Source organism: Cibotium barometz, chromosome 59 (genome assembly GCF_041138505.1).
Source record: "Cibotium barometz isolate CiBa-2024 chromosome 59, ASM4113850v1, whole genome shotgun sequence".
Classification (NCBI taxonomy): domain Eukaryota; kingdom Viridiplantae; phylum Streptophyta; class Polypodiopsida; order Cyatheales; family Cibotiaceae; genus Cibotium; species Cibotium barometz.
In genome coordinates this window covers 15,054,944-15,073,712 of record NC_141104.1, presented here as the reverse complement: position 1 = coordinate 15,073,712, position 18,769 = coordinate 15,054,944, and the positions used below count along the sequence as shown (strand labels likewise).

Here is an 18,769-nt window from a genome sequence, read left to right as displayed (position 1 = left end):
CAAGAAAGATTCAATTTGTAGTAGAGAGTGAAGATAAAAAAATCAAAAAATAAGAGAGAAAGTATGAGAAAAGTCAAAAAAGTAAGAGAGAGAGTATGAGAATATTCCCTTTAAAAAGTAAAACTAGGAGGTATGGCTGATGTGGCAAGGCAAAAAATAGGGGTCATCATAGCCTTGTCTCCCTTAAGCCCAGCTTTTTAAGCTCTAATCTCTTAAAATTAGGAATCCTTTTAGGAGGCCCTTTTTGTTGAGATTCAAGCTCGATGTCAGCTTGTGCGAGCTGTGCTATGTGCTGGCATGGTAGGTAGGAACATGTGTGAGACATAAATGACCGCGTCTAGCTGGTCATAGTGTGTGGACATTAGCTAGGGTTAGCTATGTGTGGACACAACACATAGTGTCTGTTGTGTATTATGGATTATGGCTTTATGCATTGTGTGAGTAGGGAGATGGATTCCCTCTATGGTTAGGGTTTATAATATACATTAGGGTTTGCTCCTGTGTGTGTGTCTCCTCTCCCTCTACCTGTTTTTCATCATGGTATCAGAGCCAGGTGCTCTCTATTAGGGTTTATGAGTGAGTGAGAGAAGAGGGAGAAGAAGCTGTGAAGCTTGCCATTGATGCTGTGAAGCTTGGAGCACACCAATTTCCATCAGATCTGAGAGCTTGGCCTACCGAGTAAGGACTTCTAAACACCCTTGAGCGGATTGCAGGTGATTCAAGCACAAACAAGGCAAATCAGTGTTGCCCAAAGCAAAAGAAAATTCTGGTTTTTTGCAAGCTTTCCATTGGAGCTTGATAGTGGTGATGTATTGTGAAAATAGATGCAATCTGGCAAAGGAACATGTATGTGACAAGGTTTAATGTATTGGCAACTCATGTGCAAGCCCTAAATTGAATTTGGAGCCAAGTTGGTGCATTTATGTGAGAAGAAAATCACTGGTTTGAACCCTTCACAAAAACAGAGAAATGATGCTCATTGTGGATGCAATTAAAGCTAGGTTTTTGCAAAAATCACTCAATTGATGGATTGAGTACATGCCTACCCATATCTATCTTCAAAGAACCCTCTTGCTTGGAGTGATAAGATAAGCCAATATCTTATCTCCCTTGGATTTTAGGTTTCTTCAGCAAATTCTTCACTCTATGTGAAGAAAATAGATCATGGGATTGTCCTACTTGTCATCTATGTGGATGACTTGATTGTCATAGGAGATCATGCTACAGATGTTATGCATGTCAAGAAAGTATTGAGTGGGCAGTTTGACATGAAAGACTTGGGTGAATTGAGATATTTTCTTGGGATTGAAGTGATCAAAGACCATGCAGGTACATGGTTAGTGCAATGCCAATATGCATTGGATATGTTGGCAAAATATGGGATGACAGGGTGTAAGCCAATGAGTACACCTTTGGAGTATATTGTAAAGCTGCGGGCTGATTTTGGTGAAGAGTTGGATGATCCATCTATGTATAGAAAGATGGTTTGGCAGTCTTATTTACATGACTATCACATGCCCGGATCTCAGTTATGCTATGGGACTAGTAAGCCAATTTATGCAGAGCCCCAAAAAACCTCATTTGGATGCAATGAGATGCATTATGCGATATGTAAAGACCACTGCACATTATGGTCTTCTTTATGAGCATGGTAAAGGCTTGGATGTACAAGGCTACACAGACGCAGATTGGGCAGGTAGCTCGTTTGACAGGAGATCTACTAGTGGTTATGCCTTTACATTTGGAAGTGCAGTGGTGAGTTGGAGTAGCAGAAAGCAACCTACTGTTCCTTTAGTACAGAGGCTAAATACAGGGGTGCAGCCATTGCTACATGTGAAGGAGTATGGTTAAAGAGTCTCTTGGCTGATTTGAGTGATCCTATTGATGGCAAGGTTTTGAAAAACTCTTCGTTTTTCTAAAGTATGAGTGATTTTGTTTCTATAAGATTTGGAAAATTTTGTGTTAGAATATAGAACAAAATTTGGGTACGTTTCAATTGGTATCAGAGCATAGGTTGGGCAATCCACAGTTGATCGGGTCTATTTCAGTTGGTATCAGAGCATAGGTTGGGCAGTCCGCACTTAATTGTGGATGTTTCAGGTCTTGGGTGATACATATTGTTTTCTATTTTTGTGATACAACCAGAAGTATCTTTGCTTTGAAAAAGCTTTTGCAAATTTCTTGTATAGTCACAAGATGGCTCACAAATCCATTTTATGATGAGAAGGGAAATTTTATGCAGAATAAGAGAATGTAGATGGGTCACATATTTGTTCCCAGAGATGATAAAAAAGGTGTGGCATGAAGGCCTATGTTTGTGTTGTCTACAAAAGGTTCATAAAACTTTTGAGTGCAAAAACAAGCCAGTATCACGTGAGGTACGTGAGGGATTAAGTAAGGGAGATCAAAAAATAAGGTAGAGTACGCAAGAGAATGTATGTGGGTTTTCAAGTAATGACAACACTCGAAGCAAGAGGAAAAGCTATTGTAACTATGGCCAAGGAGATTGAAGAATATGCACATGTCAATGCCACTGTTCAAGCAGGTAAGTCCGAAAACCAAGCTTCAATTATTAAAATTCTTTTCAAGATCAAAAAATGGTCCAAAGTTTTATCATGATATTCTGTAAGTGCCCTCTATTCCAAGTTTAAAAATTCATTAATTTTCTCCATATCGTATTCTGGTGGACTGTAATGCTGAATCATTTGCTTTTTTATTAGAAACCACGTAATGTCCTCATTCCGCAAGTCCCTGTGCTGTGCATAATAGACTTCCACCATAAATTTGTAGAACCTTCAAAAAGAAGTACTGCTGTCTTTGCCTTAGCTTCCTCACTGAAGTTACATGTTCAAAAATAATCTTCAAGCTGCTCAATCCATGTTTCTGCTTCTTAACTTCTCTTTTCCTTTCCATTAAAGGTTGGTAGTGACCTTTTCTTTGTAACTTGTTTGAGAGCAAAATCATCTACATGTCAAGATTTAAGTCCTGTGCCCGTAGCAGTTTTCATGGCCTGTAGTGTATCCTGCAACTCTTTAATAGCTCGATGAATTGAAAGATAGAAACCAACTTGTGCAGCAACTCTTAGTTGAGGGCTTATAGGAATTTCACTAGGTTCTTCTTGCTGCTCTTCAGAATTTCGTACTCTTTGTTGTTCTCGTTGACCCTATCTATCATCAAAATTTAGACGATCTTCCATTTCCGCATCTTCTCGATCATCTCTGTCTTCTTCCTTTAAATTCATGGAAGCTGGAGCGCGCAAAAAAAAGAGAGAGAAAAAAACGTATCTTCTCTAATGTGGTTTGAATGCATGTTTTTAGAAAAGTTTTTCTATCTTTGATGATTTCGTGCATGATAATCTACTAATTCTTGTGGGTTGTATTTTTTGGGTGCTTCTTCCCGAGCCTTGAGGATATTCTGTGCAGGCTAGAGAGAGAGAGATTTTGTAGATTCGGGCGGGCTGTCCTTACACAGGGAACGCTGGATAGAGATTGTGATTTACGCCCTCTAGGAACCATTTGGTAGAACCGAGAGTGGACGAAATTTACTAGAGTCGTACCCAAGATAGCCGCGACGTCCAAAGTGGTGGTTGGGTGCATGGGCGTCAGAGAAAGGCCCTATTGGCTAGATCTTTTGTTGGTGATTCTCTCTATGATTTTTAGATTTTTGTATTGAGGAATATTACTGTTACTTTGGATTTTGCAAATGAATATGATTTGTTGAAAAACTCTTCATTTTTCTGAAGTATGAGTGATTTGTTTCCGTAAGATTTAAAAAATTTTGTGTTAGAATATAGATCAGAATCCGCACTTAATTGTGGATGTTTCAGGTCTTGGGTGATACATATTATTTTCTATTTTTGTGATACAACCAAAAGTATCTTTTCTTTGAAAAGGCTTTTGCAAATTTCTTCTATAGTCATAAGATGGCTCACAAATCCATTTTATGTTGAGAAGGAAAATTTTATGCAGAATAAGAGAATGCAGATGGGTCACATATTTGTTCCCAGAGATGATAAAAAACGTGTGGCATGAAGGCCTATGTTTGTGTTGTCTACAAAAGGTTCATAAAACTTTTGAGTGCAAAAGCAAGCCAGTATCACGTGAGGTACGTGAGGGATTAAGTACGGGAGATCAAAAAATAAGGTAGAGTACGCAAGAAAAGGTATGTGGGTTTTCAAGTAATGACAACACTCGGAGCAAGAGGAAAAGCTATTGCAACTATGGCCAAGGAGATTGAAGAATATGCACATGTCAATAAGTCCGAAAACCAAGCTTCAATTATTAAAATTTTTTTCAAGATCAAAAAATGGTCCAAAGTTTTATCATGATATTTTGCAAACAGTAAGTGCCCTCTATTCCAAGTTTAAAAATTCATTAATTTTCTCCATATCATATTCTGGTGGACTGTAATGCTGAATCATTTCCTTTTTTATTAGAAACCACGCAATGTCCTCATTCTGCAAGTCCCTGCTGTGTATAATAGACTTCCACCATAAATTTGTAGAACCTTAAAAAAGAAGTACTGCTGTCTTTGCCTTAGCTTCGTCACCGAAGTTACATGTTCAAAAATAATCTTCAAGCTGCTCAATCCATGTTTTTGCTTCTTAACTTCTCTTTCCTTTCCATTAAAGGTTGGTAGTGACCTTTTCTTTGTAACTTGTTTGAGAGCAAAATCATCTACATGTCCCGATTTAAGTCCTGTGCCCGTAGCAGTTTTCATGGCCTGTAGTGTATCCTGCAAACTGTTTAATAGCTCGATGAATTGAAAGATCGAAACCAACCTGTGCAGCAACTCTTAGTTGAGGGCTTATAGGAACTTCACTAGGTTCTTCTTTTACTGCTCTTCAAAATTTCGTACTCTTTGTTGTTCTCGTTGACCCTATCTATCATCAAAATTTAGATGATCTTCCATTTCCGCATTTTCTCGATCATCTCTGTCTTCTTCATTCAAATTCATGGAAGCTCGAGTGCGCAAAAAAAGAGACAGAAAAAAATGTATCTTCTCTAATGTGGTTCGAATGCATGTTTTTAGAAAAGTGGAGGGATAATCCCGCGGCGAGGGATAATCCAGGGTGGTTCAAGCAGCATAGGTTCCTGCGGGGAATATTTTTTTATGAGTTGCAGGCACCTTTCTCTCAGATCGGAGCATCCCGGAGTAGCGACGCTTGTAGACGCTCGCAGCGCAACACAAATCGGCAGTCGACGACAGTCGCAGGCGACCGTAAGGGGGGTGACTATTCTCTCTCCACCACTGCTCATTTTATTAGCATTTTTTTTTGTAATTTCTGAGTTCTCGCATTTTTATTTGTGCAAGAATTAAAATATGTCTGCTAGGCGTAGTGTGTCCCCACCACCTTCTACTTCTCTACTAGGGTTTTCAGGTCTCTTGTCCTCGATCGCGGGTTTGACCCCCCCAACCATTGTCCCTCCTCGTCTGTTGACCCCGCCTAGAGAGAGAGAGATTTTGTAGACTCAGGCGGGCTGTCCTTACACAGGGAACGTTGGACAGAGATTGTGATTTACGCGCTCTAGGAACCATTTGGTAGAACCGAGAGTGGACGAAATTTACTAGAGTCGTACCCAGGATAGCCGCGACGTCCAAAGTGGTGGTTGGGTGCATGGGCATCAGAGAAAGGCCCTATTGGCTAGATCTTTTGTTGGTGATTCTCTCTATGATTTTTAGATTTTTGTATTGAGGAATATTACTGTTACTTTGGATTTTGCAAACGAATATGATATGTTAAAAAACTCTTCATTTTTCTGAAGTATGAGTGATTTGTTTCCGTAAGATTTAAAAAATTTTGTGTTAGAATATAGATCAGAATTTGGGTACTTTTCAGTTGGTATCAGAGCATAGGTTGGGCAATCCGCACTTGATTGAGACCATTTCAGTTGGTATTAGAGCATAGGTTGGATAGTCCACACCTTATTGTTTATACATATTTCAAGTCTTGGGTGATACATATTATTTTCTATTTTTGTGATACAACCAGAAGTAACTTTTCTTTGAAAAAGCTTTTGCAAATTTCTTGTATAGTCACGAGATGGCTCACAAACCCATTTTATGATGCGAAGGGAAATTTTATGCAGAATAAGAGAATGTAGATGGGTCACATATTTGTTCCTAGAGATGATAAAAAAGTTGTGGCATGAAGGCCTATGTTTTTGTTGTCTATAAAAGGTTCATATACCTTTTGTGTGCAAAAACAAGCCAACATTACGTGAGGTACGTGAGGGATTAACTACGAGAGATCAAAACATAAGGAAGAGTACGCAAGAGAATGCATTAGGACCTCAATGGAAGGCTTCTTGGGCCCTTTTATTTGGCAATTTAAGGGAGTCAAACCTTTTCTCTTAAGAAGAAACGTTTTCTAATTAGAAGCTTCAAAACGGCTTACTTTATTCGAATTTGAATTTTGGGGGGAAAATGGAATTTAAAATCTAGCGGATAAAACCATATCATGTAACATATCTATGGAAAGCTCTTGATGCGTAGATCACAGATCTGTAATCTCCGCTCAAATCGAAGCTTGTATGTAGAAGTTATGGAGGTCCGAAAATTGTAAAATTGCCCCCCCCCCCCCCCTTTTTGGGGGAAAAAAGTGCACCCTTTGACCACTCTTACACCTCTCTTAAAAACCCAACATTTCAGTCCTTATGGCAACCCCCCATTTGGCTATTCCTTAATCACCTTGATTAGGCTTGGGCAAATTAAAGGGCCCAAGAAGACCCCATTCACTTCCTAATGTATGTGGATTTTCTGACAACACAAGAGGAAAAGCTATTGTAACTATGGCCAAGGAGATTAAAGAATATGCACATGTCAATGCCACTGTTCAAGCAGGTAAGTCCAAAAACCAAGCTTCAATTATTAAAATTCTTATCAAGATTAGCATGGCCCCTGCACAAGGATGACACGCACAACTTGAGAAATGGTCCAAATTTTTATCATGATATTCTGCAACACTAAGTGCCCTCTGTTCCAAGTTTAAAAATTCGTTCATTTTTCCCATATGGTATTATGGTGGACATTAATGCTCAATCATACGCCTTTTTATTAGAGGCCACGTGATATCCTCATTCCGTAAGTCCCTACTGCGTATAATAGACTTCCACCATAATTTTGCAGAACCTTCAAAAAGAAGTACTGTTGTCTTTGCCTTAGCTTCCTCATTGAAGTTACATGTTCGAAAATAATCTTGAAGCTGTTCAATCCATGCTTCAGTTTCTTCACTCCTCTTCCCCTTTCCATTAAAGGTTGGTAGTGACCTTTTCTTTGTAACTTATTTGAGAGCAAAATCATCTACATGTCTTGATCTAAGTACAGTTCCCATAGCAATTTTCATGGCTTGCAGTGTATCCTGCAACTCTTTAATAGCTCGATGAATTGAAAGATCATAACCAACCTGTGCAGCAATTCTTGGTTGAGGGCTTATAGGAATTTCACCAGGTTCTTCTTGCTGCTCTTCAAAATTTCTTGCTCCTTACCGTTCTCGTTGACCCTGTCTATCATCAAAATTTAGACAATCTTCCATTTCCCCATCTTCTCGGTCATCTCTGTCTTCTTCATTCAAATTCATGGAAGCTCGAGCGTACAAAAATGTGAGAGAAAAAAACATATCTTCTCTAATTTGGTTCGAATGCATGTTTTTAGAAAATTTTTTCTATCTTTGATGATTTCATGCATGATAATCTACTAATTCCCATGGGTTGTTTTTTTTTTGGAGATCTTCCTGTGCCTTGAAGATTTTATGTGCAGGATAGAGAGAGAGAGAGAGAGAGAGAGAGAGAGATTTTGTAGATTCGGGAGACAGGGAAAACCAGACAGAGATTGTGATTTATGCCCTCTGGGAGCCATTCGTGGTAGAAACAAAATTGGACAAAACTTACTAGAGGTGTACCCGGAATAGCTGCGACGTCCAAAGTGGTGGTTGGGTGGACGGGCGTCAGAGAAAGGCCCTATTGGCTAGATCTTTTGTTGGTGATTTTTGCTATGATTTTTAGATTTTTGTATTGATGAATATAACTCTTACTTTGGATTTTGCAAACGAATATTATTGGTTGAAAAAATCTTTGTTTTTCTAAAGTATGAGTGATTTTGTTTCTGTAAGATTTGGAAAATTTTGTGTTAGAATATAGAACAAAATTTGGGTACGTTTCAATTGGTATCAGAGCATAGGTTGGGCAATCCGCAGTTGATCAGGTTTGTTTTAGTTGGTATCAGAGCATAGGTTGGGCAGTCCGCAGTTAATTGTGGATGTTTCAGGTCTTGGGTGATACATATTGTTTTCTATTTTTGTGATACAACGAGAAGTATCTTTTCTTTGAAAAAGCTTTTGCAAATTTCTTGTATAGTCACAAGATGGCTAATAATAGACTTCCACCATAAATTTGTAGAACCTTCAAAAAGAAGTACTGCTGTCTTTGCCTTAGCTTCCTCACTGAAGTTACATGTTCAAAAATAATCTTCAAACTGCTCAATCCATGTTTCTGCTTCTTAACTCCTCTTCTCCTTTCCATTAAAGGTTGGTATAGTGACCTTTTCTTTGTAACTTGTTTGAGAGCAAAATCATCTACATGTCCCGATTTAAGTCTTGTGCCCGTAGTAGCAGTTTTCATGGCCTGTAGTGTATCCTACAACTGTTTAATAGCTCGATGAATTGAAAGATCAAAACCAACCTGTGCAGCAACTCTTAGTTGAGGGCTTATAGGAATTTCACTAGGTTCTTCTTACTGCTCTTCAGAATTTCGTACTCTTTGTTGTTCTCGTTGACCCTATCTATCATCAAAATTTAGACGATCTTCCATTTTCGCATCTTCTCGATCATCTCTGTCTTCTTCATTCAAACTCATGGAAGCTCGAGCGCGCAAAAAAAGAGAGAGAAAAAAACGTATCTTCTCTAATGTGGTTCGAATGCATGTTTTTAGAAAAGTTTTTCTATCTTTGATGATTTCATGCATGATAATCTACTAATTCTTGTGGGTTGTATTTTTTGGGTGCTTCTTCCCGAGCCTTGAGGATTTTCTGTGCAGGCTAGAGAGAGAGAGATTTTGTAGACTCAGGTGGGCTGTCCTTACACAGGGAACGCTGGACAAAGATTGTGATTTACGCCCTCTAGGAACCATTTGGTGGAACCGAGAGTGGACGAAATTTACTAGAGTCGTACCCAGGATAGCCGCGACGTCCAAAGTGGTGGTTGGGTGCATGGGCGTCAGAGAAAGGCCCTATTGGCTAGATCTTTTGTTGGTGATTCTCTCTATGATTTTTATTTTTTTTATTGAGGAATATTACTATTACTTTGGATTTTGCAAACGAATATGATATGTTAAAAAACTCTTCATTTTTCTGAAGTATGAATGATTTGTTTTCGTAATATTTAAAAAATTTTGTCAGAATATAGATCAGAATTTGGGTACTTTTCAGTTGGTATCAGAGCATAGGTTGGGCAATCCGCACTTGATCGAGACCATTTCAGTTGGTATTAGAGCATAGGTTGGGTAGTCCACACCTTATTGTTTGCGGATGTTTCAAGTCTTGTGTGATACATATTATTTTCTATTTTTGTGATATAACCAGAAGTAACTTTTCTTTGAAAAAGCTTTTGCAAATTTCTTGTATAGTCACGAGATGGCTCACAAACCCATTTTATGATGAGAAGGGAAATTTTATGCAGAATAAGAGAATGTAGATGGGTCACATATTTGTTCCTTGAGATGATTAAAAAGTTGTGTCATGAAGGCCTATGTTTTCGTTGTCTATAAAAGGTTCATATACCTTTTGAGTGCAAAAGCAAGCCAACATCATGTGAGGTACATGAGGGATTAACTACGGGAGATCAAAACATAAGGAAGAGTACGCAAGAGAATGTATGTGGATTTTCTGACAACACTCGGAGCAAGAAGAAAAGCGACTACAACTATGGCCGAGGAGATTAAAGAATATGCACATGTCAATGCCACTGTTCAAGAAAGTAAGTTTGAAAACCAAGCTTCAATTATTAAAATTCTTATCAAGATTAGCATGGCCCCTACGCAAGGATGACACACACAAATCGAGAAATGGTCCAAATTTCCAACAGTAAATGTCCTGTATTCCAAGTTTAAAAGTTCATTCATTTTCTCCATATGGTATTCTGGTGGATAGTAATGCCGAATCATATGCCTTTTTATTAGAGACCATGTGATGTCCTCATTCCGTAAGTCCCTGTTGTTGCGCATTATAGACTTTCACCATAATTTAGCATAACCTTCAAAAAGAAGTTCTACTGTCTTTGCCTTAGCTTCCTCACTGAAGTTACATGTTCAAAAATAATCTTTAAGCTGCTCAATCCATGCTTCTGCTTCTTCACTCCTCTTCCCCTTTCCATTAAAGGTTGGTAGTGACCTTTTCTTTGTAACTTGTTTGAGAGAAAAATCATGTACATGTCCCAATTTAAGTCCTTTGCCCATAGCAGTTTTCATGACTTGCACTGTATCCTATAACTCTTTATTATTAATAGCTTGATGAGTTGAAAGATCAAAACCAACCTGTGCAGCAACTCTTGATTGAGGGCCTATAGGAGTTTCACCAGGTTCTTCTTACTGCACTTCAGAATTTCTTGCTCCTTACCGTTCTTGTTGTTGACACTGTGTATCATCAAAATTTAGACGCTCTTCCATTTCCCCATCTTCTCGGTCATCTCTATCTTCTTCATTCAAATTCATGGAAGCTCGAGCACGTGCGCAAATTTTAAAAAAATGTATCTTCTCTAATTTGGTTCGAACGCATGTTTTTAGAAAAGTTTTCCTATCTTTGATGATTTCGTGCATGATAATCTACTAATTCTCGTGGGTTATTTTTTTGGGGGGCTTCCTCCTAAGCCTTGAGGATTTTCTGTGCAGGATATATAGAGAGAGATTTTGTAGATTTGGGCTGGCCATCCTTAGACATGGAACGCCGGGCAGAGATTGTGATTTATGCCCTTTGGGAGCCATTTGGTGGAACCCAGAGTGGATGAAATTTACTAGAGGCATACCTGGGAAAGTCGCGACATCCAAAGTGGTGGTTGGGTGGACAGGTGTCAGAGAAAGGCCCTATTGGCTAGATCTTTTGTTGGTGATTCTCTCTATGATTTTTAGATTTTTGTATTGACGAATATCATTGTTACTTTGGATTTTGCAAACGAATATGATTTGTTGAAAAAATCTTTGTTTTTCTGAAGTATGAGTGATTTTGTTTCTGTAAGATTTGGAAAATTTTGTGTTAGAATATAGAACAGAATTTGGGTATGTTTCAGTTGGTATCAGAGCATAGGGTGGGCAATCCGCACTTGATCAGGACCGTTTCAGTTGGTATCAGAGCATAGGTTGGGCAGTCCGCACTTAATTGCAGATGTTTCAGGTTATGGGTGATGCATATTATTTTCTATTTTTGTGATACAACCAAAAGTATCTTTTCTTTGAAAAAGCTTTTGCACATTTCTTGTATAGTCACAAGATGGCTCACAAATCCATTTTATGATGAGATGGGAAATTTTATGCAGAATAAGAGAATGCAGATAGGTCACATATTTGTTCCCATAATGATGATAAAGGTGTGGCATGAAGGCCTATGTTTCGGTTGTCTACAAAAGAGGTTCATAAAACTTTTGAGTGCAAAAACAAGCCAGCATCACGTGAGGTACGTGAGGGATTAACTACGGGAGATCAAAAAATAAGGCAGAGTACGCAAGAGAATGTATGTGGATTTTCAAGTAATGACAACACTCAGAGCAGAGGAAAATCTATTTCAACTATGGCCGAGGAGATTGAAGAATATGCACATTTCAATGCCACTGTTCAAGCAGGTAAGTCTGAAAACCAAGCTTCAATTATTAAAATTCTTATCAAGATTAGCATGGCCCCTACGCAAGGATGACACGCGCAAATCGAGAAATGGTCCAAAGTTTTATCATGATATTCTGTAAATAGTAAGTGCCCTCTGTTCCAAGTTTAAAAATTCATTCATTTTCTCCATATTGTATTTTGGTGGACAGTAATGCTGAATCATATGCCTTTTTACTAAAGGCCATGTGATGTCCTCATTCCGTAAGTCCCTGCTGCGTGCATAATAGACTTCCACTCTATAAGATTCCTTCCCAGCTCCTCAAGATGTCTAGTTTCTTCCCCTATAATCAATCCCCTTTTCATCAGAATAATAAAAGATCTTGTTTCTACCAGTTTTGACCTAGAGAGAGAAAATATCTAGAGAGAGATAATCTAAAATTGAGATATTTTTTGGATATAAAAATCCTCCTAGTGTCTAAAATGGTTTCCCCTGAAACAAAAATTCAAAAAGAACTTTCCAATGTGCAATTGGAATTAATTGAAAACAGGTAAAAAGGACCTTAGCCTAAGGGTCCAGATATTCAGAAAATTTTGAATTATGCTCCAATTAAGGTTCCTATGGGCCAATAGGATCAATCCAAGTGTGGGGAGGAGATAAATCTATTGCTAGCACCCCGAATCTGTTGCGCGGTGGGGACTGGGATCTTACACTGGCCCCGTGCAAGAAGTGCTGCTTCCGCTGCTAGCACAAATTCGTTGCACAGGGGGGCAGGGATCTTTCAGCTGGTATCAGAGCAAATTGGCTAAAGTGGATCAACTGAAAAGCCAAAAATGTCAAAAAATTTGTGAAGTAAAAAATTGTAATTGTGTGATGAAATTCATACAAATTGATATTCAGAATGAAGATTCATAAAATGGAAAGTGGGTCTGCAGAGCAAATGAAGTACCGCAATTGTATGGAAATCCCTTACTTGCTTGAGGCCTAGTCATGATGGTATTTACCTTATAATTCCAAGGACCTTGACTACCCGTATATACTGAGGATATAACTGCAGCTCTTTACTGGCAGTATATACGAGAAAATCTAAGACTTGAAATTATAAGCATAAATGCTATCCAAATGATCAATTTGAATGTGATTGATATGATTTTAAAAATTCTGGTTGAGAACTGATGAGTTGATTTGGATTCTGATTGAAAAAAAAAAAGATGATTCCTGAATTTCAGGTTGAAAAGCGATCAGTTGATCAAAACCACAATGAGGATGAATGGGACAAGTCCCTGTGATGATGTTCGTAATTGGAATGACGATAATGACTTCAAAAAATCACTACAAGATTAGTGGATTGTGCTGACAGATTGCTACTGTTAACACTTGACCTAGTGGATCCAATTAAGGGATGACAAATTAAAAACCTACATAATTGAAACTTCCATGGAGGAATGTTCAGATGGAATTTTTGGTATGATGGACCATTATTGTGTTAAGAATATGAATGATATGTTCTGAATGAATTGTTATCTGATAATGAGTTCTATATAAGGGATCTTTATCTCATGAGTCTGTGGAGAGCTGACCAATCTAAAGAACCCCATAATCAGTTGGATCTAAAGTCGGATTTGAATTGTAAATAAAGGGACTTAACAAGAAATTTTCGTATTGATAGGAGCATGGATCGAGGTCATCGTGGTAGAAATGATAACCCCCAACTCGACGAGGAAGAGCTCGACTTGGATGTTCGTAAAACTCTTCGTAAAACTCTTCATAGATTGTAGCCGAGACCTTTTAAGGGTGAAGGGAAAAACTTGAGTGAGGCTGTGGAAAAGTGGATCGAAGCAATGGAAGAGTACTTCAATGTCACCTCCCAGGTACAATGAGAAGAGCAAAATGGCTCTTGCAAGATTGAAAATAGTAGAAACAGCTAGAGTGGCATGGAGAAACTACTGCAAGACAAACCGTCTAGATTGGAATACCTAGATATGGAATGATCTCAAAAATTACCTAAGGACGAGGTTCTGTCCTCCTGGCTTTTTGGAAACAAAGATGAACGAATTCTTAGAGTTAACCCAGGATAGCTGAACTATTGAATTATATCACCAAGCGTTTGCTCTCCTCCTCAAATTCTCGCCACCGCTGGATGAAGAACAGCTGAGTGGCCAGGTTCATCCGGGGACTGAACGAACCTTTGAATATTCTAGTGAAGAATGCCAAGCTAGTTTCCATGGCTGAAACAGTGCGGATGGCTAAGGATTTCACCAAGGCCTTTGATGTCAAAGTCCCGCCGAAGCCAGCACCATCACCTTTCAAAAGGTTTTTAATTCCAGAAGGTGATTCCAACCTTCCGCCGCCTAAAAGATATCAGGGTCAAGCCCAAGACATGGGAAGTTCCAGAATGGAAGAAATGTCCTTTTCCTGGAACTCAATCCCTTGGAATTCAACTTCAGAAGTTCCACCCTTGAACAAGGGAGTGAAATGCTATAACTGTCAAGGATTTGGACATCGTAGTATGGATTGCCCAACTCCTTTTGGAACAAGGTTTTCAGGGCAAGAAAATCAGGGATCAAGATTCTAGACTCTAGCTCCTTCCTTCCAGAGTAATCAGGTTTTTTTCTGCCAAAATCAGAGAAATCCCAGAGGTAGACCCTCTAACCAACCCGCAGTTTTAATCCAAAGTAATGCAAGACCTCCGCCTCAGAATAGGGGAAGTCAAAGAGAGATGTTTCCAAATCAACCATCCACTTCCAAGGCAGTAACGCTGGAAGTGATTGAAGAAGAAGAAGATGATGAAAGAGATCATACTCCACCTACGAGATGAGGACATCTCGTGTTTTTTAAGTGGGGTAGAATGTAAGATTCCTCTCCAGCCCCTCAAGATGTCCAGTTTCTTCCCCTGTAATCAATCCCCTTTTAAGAACAATAAAAGATCTTGTTTCTACCAGTTTTGACCTAGAGAGAAAAAATGTCTAGAGAGAGAGAATCCAAAATTGAGATATATTTTGGATATAAAAATCCTCCTAGTGTCTAAAATGGTTTCCCCTGAAACAGAAATTCAAAAAGAACTTTCCAATGTGCAATTGGAATTAATTGAAAATAGGTAAAAAGGACCTTAGCCTAAGGGTCCAGATTTTCAAAATTTTTTGAATTATGCTCCAATTAAGGTTCCTATGGGCCAATAGGATCAATCCAAGTGTGGGGAGGAGATAAATCCAAATTATAAAAGAAAAACCCCCAAAAATGAGTTAATGCTCACATAAGATGAAGAGTTGACTTAAGGACAAGGTTTATTAGTGAAAAAATACGAGTATTACTAAAAAAATGAGATATTTTGGGTAGAATGATTCAATTTTGACACCTTGGTAACAAGAAGGGGGCTCTTCAAGGAGGCGCCTATTTCACATGTGTGGTGGAGTTTTAAACTCAAAAATATTGTGATATTTTTATCTCCTCTCTCTCCTAGATCAAACCAAATAAAAAGGGAGCCAAACTAGGTCCAAATCTTGTCCAAATTCAGTCAAACTAAACCTGGAAAATTCTAGAAACTAGTTGGACTTGGTTAGAGCTCACCTATAAATAGATCCTTAGCCCTTTGTAAAAAAATATGATAACTATACCATTATACTGAAATAATGATATTTTCTATTATCCTCTAAAAATCCTCTACAAATTGAAGAGATTGGATCTTCTCTCTCTCTCTTCAGTCTTCCTTGGAGTCTTCATCAACATACCAAACTAATTGATTGGTTGGGGGCCTCTACTTTGATCAAAGAATCAAACAATCTAGGAGGTAAAATGTGGTTTATGGTTTCTTTTTCTTTAATCTCCAAATGTTTCTCTCTTATGAACCCCTCTCAAGCTTGAGAAGCATTCAATTGAATGGCTTTTTAATAGAATTGAAGTTCTTTAATGAATTGTGGTGATAAAACACATAAATTTCCATTTATGCGTAAATTAAATCTTTTTTTTAAGCATGTCTCTCACTCCCCCAAAGAATGGTCATTCCTATGACCTATCCTATATTCAAATGAAGCTTCTCATGAATCAATTCTCTAATCTAAAAGTAATTTCTATGCTTGTCAAATTAGAGGCCAAATAAGTGGCTTTTTAATGCTTCTATGCTATTTAATTCATGAAAAAATTAAGAATCAAGTCCATAATTGGATATTGATCCAATTAATGGTTATTCTAATCATAGGGATATTACTAAACTATATGCTTTCAAAATTATTTGAGAATTATCAGTAATAGCAGCGGAGCTATGGTAAAATTTTTTAAAAAAATAACATATAAATCATTTTCATTCATAATATGAAAATAGGACTTCCTATCATATTCTAGGATTAATCATCCTAGATTAATTGAATGATTCTCATTATCATCATGGAAAATTTGATTTTTATGTTTATGCATGAATAGTTAATTAGAAAAAAGAGGAATTTCTAGTAATCCATTTTTATGTTAAAAGAGTAATCCCCATGACAATGGAAATCCATGTATTCCAATGAACTAAGAGAAAAATTGTGATGCTAAAATAATGTATATTTTATTTAAAAATTAAAGAAGGATTCTAGTGAAATTTATCTTTTTTTATAGATAAGTTTAAATGATGAAAGAGGAATTCCCACCATATTGGAATTCAAATATTTAAATGGTAAAAGAGGAATTCCTATGATATTTGGAATTCCATCATTTAGATGGGAAAAGAGAAATTCCTAGTATATTGGAATTAATGAGTATTTTAATTAAACTCAAAGATAAAATTTAGATAAATTTATTTTATCTATGAGAAATATTTAAATGTTAAAAGAGGACTTCCTATGACATTTGGAATTCCATCATTTAGATGGGAAAAGAGAAATTTCTAGCATATTGAATTAATGGGTATTTTATTTTAGATGAAATTACTTTATGAGAAGTATTTGATGATAAAAGAGGAATACCCATGACATTGGAATGCAGTTAATTAAATGTAAAAAGAGGAATTCCCATGGTATTTAAGATCCAAGAAATTAAATGAGAAGAAGAGGAATTTTTAGTATAATTCAATTTATGATTATTTATCAAAAGTGAAAATATGGGTAGAATTGACTTCTGTAAATCCCATGAATCCTTTTATTCAAAAGAGGAATATTGAATATAATTCATTTGAGAAATTGAGAATGAATATGGAAATAGTCGTCGAAAAAAAGAACCTTTAATTAGGCCAAGCAATTGGCAGAAATTTAGAAAAGGCCCCATTATCGAGATCAACCTCAAAAAAGCTATTAAATGGGAATAGCATGTGAATGGATGAGATAAGGTGAAAATAGGATGCGATAAGATGTGTATGGGATGTGATAAGATGTAAACGAGATGCAATAGAATGAAAATGGATGTGATAAGATGTGTATGAGATGTGATAGAATGTGAATGGATGTGTTAAGAGGTGTATGGGATGTGATATAATGTGAATGGATGTGATAAGATGTGTAGGGGATGTGATAGGATGTGATAAGATGTGATGTAATGAGAATGAATGTGGAAGAATGGATGTGGATGTGTATGTGAAAGAATGAATGTGGAAGAATGGATGTGGATGTGTATGTGGAAGAATGGATGTGGATGTGTATGTGGAAGACTGGATGTGGATGTGTATGTTGAAGAATGAATGTGGATGTGTATGTGAAAGAATGAATGCGGATGTGTATGTGGAAGAATGGATGTGGAATAATGGATGTGGTTGTGTATGTGGAATAATGGATGTGGATGTGTATGTGAAAGGATGTGATATCGATGTGAGTGAATGAATGAGATGTGATGTGATGTGAATGAATGAGATGTGATATCATGCAAATCGGATGTAAATGTATGATATGGGATTTGAATGGATAAGATGTGATGTGATGTGAATCGGGATAAGAATGAATGAGATGAGATGTGATGTAAATTGAGATAGATGTGAAATGAATGAGGTGGTGTGATGGGATGTGAATATGAGTTTATTATGCGAGTGGATGGGATGTGAATATGAGTTTATTATGCGAGTGGATGAGATGTGATGAGAATAAATGAGGAAAGATGTGATGAGATGGAAAATGATGTGATTGGATGAGATGGAAAATGATGTGATTGGATGAGATGAAAAATGATGTGATTGGATGAGAATGAGTATACATATGAATTGGATATGGATTAAGTAATGTGGACGGATGTGGAACAATGTGAAAGATGAGAGTTCATTATAGGAACTGTATTTATGACCTCTTTTTAAATGACTGTTTTATGTCAAAAATACTGGGGAAGCATTTTGACCGTCTTGTGAATGAGGTCGTGGAGACCTAGCTGATAAAGTTACAACAGTTGACGGAGAGTCAACAGAGGACGGCTCGCGTAACAAGGTCGGCCGAGGTCTTGACTAGCCTCGATTTGATTCAAATGGTGAGCTTCCAGTACGGTGGATGAGGGACCAAGGAAGCGGCCTATGAGTGAAGCGCTAGGTGACCTGCGAAGGATCCTAGAGGGTGCTGACCATACGATTCTCGGGCTCTCGATCGCCGAAGATACCCACATGTGCGTCGAGGAAGATATTGGAACAAGGAGTAAGTTGTTTTCAGAAAGCAAATATATCTGGTTGATTGACCTTGCTGGTCCTCAAGGGATGAGTCCATGGCTTTTTTATATGGATTTGTTAGTTGATCTTGCTGATCTTCAACAGAGATTCCATCTTGATTTTTATAAGTGAATATATTGCTGGTTACTATGAGCTAGGAACTATCGAAAAGGCCCCTGAGTGGACAGGTGGTGAGCGTTCTAGTTGCCAATGATGCCATAGATACACCGATGAAGGAATGATTGGAAATAAGGATTCAACCAGAGGTTTTGAGGATTATGATCAGTGACACTATGGTTTCATTAAATGATTGTTTTAAAGATAGTTGAATCTGTGAAAAAGGCAATTTTATATTGGGTGTGTAAGTGGTGTGACTGG

General features: G+C 37.7%; 1 non-coding gene and 2 pseudogenes across 1 annotated transcript; all 3 read left to right on the top strand.

Annotated features, from left to right (window-relative positions):
- The first annotated feature begins 6,844 nt into the window (after positions 1–6,844).
- On the top strand, positions 6,845–6,946 carry LOC147605520 (U6 spliceosomal RNA). The gene has a single exon (XR_015265198.1). It is a non-coding gene; the product is annotated as a U6 spliceosomal RNA (small nuclear RNA).
- A 3,030-nt stretch (positions 6,947–9,976) lies between these two features.
- LOC147605519 (U6 spliceosomal RNA) lies at positions 9,977–10,073 on the top strand (annotated as a pseudogene).
- Positions 10,074–11,832: 1,759 nt separating this feature from the next.
- On the top strand, positions 11,833–11,927 carry LOC147605518 (U6 spliceosomal RNA; annotated as a pseudogene).
- The last annotated feature ends 6,842 nt before the right edge of the window (positions 11,928–18,769 follow it).